Source organism: Galeopterus variegatus, unplaced genomic scaffold (genome assembly GCF_000696425.1).
Source record: "Galeopterus variegatus unplaced genomic scaffold, G_variegatus-3.0.2 Scaffold6235, whole genome shotgun sequence".
NCBI lineage: Eukaryota > Metazoa > Chordata > Mammalia > Dermoptera > Cynocephalidae > Galeopterus > Galeopterus variegatus.
Genome location: NW_007732346.1, coordinates 96725 through 99190, shown reverse-complemented (window position 1 = coordinate 99190; position 2466 = coordinate 96725).

Here is a 2466-nt window from a genome sequence, read left to right as displayed (position 1 = left end):
CAGGAGCAGATGCTTTGGAACCCTCTCGGGTTCTCACATTCAAAGAGACTCTGCACAAGGTCCGAGGTGGGACAGGACGGCCAGTAACTGTGTCCACCGCTCCACCTTCGCTGTCCGCCGTGCTGCTGGCTGGCCACCGGGTCTGAACAAGGGCAGCTCAGACTTCAGACCCTCCGGGGAGAGAAATCCAGGGGGGCTCCTGTGCTGGCTGCTCCCTGAGCTGGGATCACCCACTCCTGGGAGCCACCCAAGAAGCTCCTCAGCAAGCCCCTTTCCAGACCCCTGCCACACCCGAGTTTGTAAAAGCCTCCTTGCAATTAAAAAGGAAAAAAAAAAAAACCCCTCTCCACAAGTTGCTGTCGGCAAGCCATATAACCATAGCGCTAGAGAACAGGGAACAGAAAGCTTTGGCTGCTGGTTGACAGACGTGTACATGTGAGGTTTTGCTAATAACCAACACACTTCTCTGGATACACAAACAAGTTCTTTGAGTCACCTAAGTCATGCCCACCACCCAAAACCATGGAGAGCAACCAGAGCTGCCCGATCTCAGCTCAGTCCACCACGCTGCCAGTCGGTAAGATCATGTACGGAAGTCATTAAGCCACCTTAATTACCAGACAGCTTTTTAGAAAAACGCAGTTAGATCACCCCCAAATTTAGCCCAGCCAGCCAAGCTGCCCTGGATGGCTTAGAGAAGTTCTTCAAGGGAGCCCCTCCAGCTGGTCCACACAGTGGGCTCCAAAAGGGACGAGCTTACTAGTCTGCAGTTACCTTCGCCCTAACATGAGGAAGATCCAGCTTAGTGGGGGATGTAACCCACACCCTAAGTTAAAAATAGTGCGATGGCATGAGGTGGATGCGCAGGCAGGCCTTCCGGACTGGACAAGCAGGGGCAGCATTGGAGAGAAGGCAGGGCTCCCAGTCACAGGAGCTCAGAGGCCCGCTGTGACCAGGTACCAAGTCCACCTTATTTACGTGACTCCCAGCTCTCCCCCAGCTGTTTCTAGGAAAGCCCGCCTCGCGGCACATAAGCCAGAATCGCCCAGGGAAAACCAGGAAGAGAGGCTGGCCACCCAGGTGCCACCGCCACCTCCTCACCTGCAGGGGCGCCTGAGCCTCGTGTTGGGGAATCTTTTTGACAAGGTGAGGACTTGCTCTTCTAAGAAAAATGGAATCCCGTTCTGGGAAGGGGAAAACTGAGACACCAGGACAGGAAGGAAACTGTCCCAAGTGAGAAGCAGCGCGGGAGGGGTGGGCGCTGGGAATAAGAGGGGGGGCGGGGGGGGGGTAGAAATTCCCGGCTTAGCTAATGGTGCTGAACAAGTCCGGGGCAGGAAGAAAGCCACATTCCTTCTCAGTTAGTCTCTCCTCACAGCCTGCGGCACCCCATCCTCATATACACAAACACACACACACACACGCAGGGAGCGGACCTCCCGAGCCTGCAATCAGACCTCCCCTCACCCAGAAAGGGATGTAGAGCCCTGCCAAACCACTTCCCCTCAGTACTAACCACTGGGCATCTGCGACTTCTGTCTCAGCACAGAGAGTGTGCCATGACACGAACAAAAACGGGAAGAAATCGGTTTCTGACCATGGCCCCAGATGTGGCCTGAAAGAAGGTACACAGCAGCCTCCCCCACACACCCCCAGCCACGCAGAACTGAAACGCCTCAAACTTCCCTAGATGGGACCGAATTGGCCCCTGAGAAGTTCCAGAGTCAGCAGCCAGGTGTGGTGGCCAGAGCTTCCTCCCAGATTCCCACCACAGGCTCCCAGCCCTTGAAAGGTTCTGTGGCAAGGGACAACCCCCAACATGTGCCTTTTAAGAAACATCACAGCCTCCCCCCAACACTTCCACTCCCCAGAGGTGTCTAGTGAGTGACACAGGGTCACCTGTGGGGGTGTAGCAGGGAGCTGGGGACAAGCTGTCAGGGACACCTCCCCAACATGTGCCTTTAGAGAAATATCACAGCCTCCCCCCAACACTTCCACTCCCCAGAGGTGTCTAGAGAGTGACACAGGGTCACCTGGGGGGGAGCTGGGGATAAGCTGTCAGGGACACCCCCTATCCCCCAACATGTGCCTTTAGAGAAACATCACAACCTCCCCCCAACACTGCCACTCCCCAGAAGTGTCTAGTGAGTGACACAGGGTCACCTGGGGTTGGGGACAACCTGTCAGTGTCTACCCAAACTCCCCCACCCAAGAACCAAGAGGGAGCCCAAACCGAGGGGCCTCCACGAAAGCTTCCATCAAAGACGGCCCCAGGTGCAGACAGCTTCCCACTAGACGGGACAGCCCCCGGTGCCCCAGCAGGAGTGCTCGCCGACACGCCCTGCCAGGAACCAGAGGAAAGGCCGCTTCCCAGGAGGACCGCACCGGCCGGGGTCCGGACAGAGCAGTCCCGGTCCCCCGCCACGGTGCGGGCCGCGCGGGGAGGCCTCGGACGCCTGCGGGCGC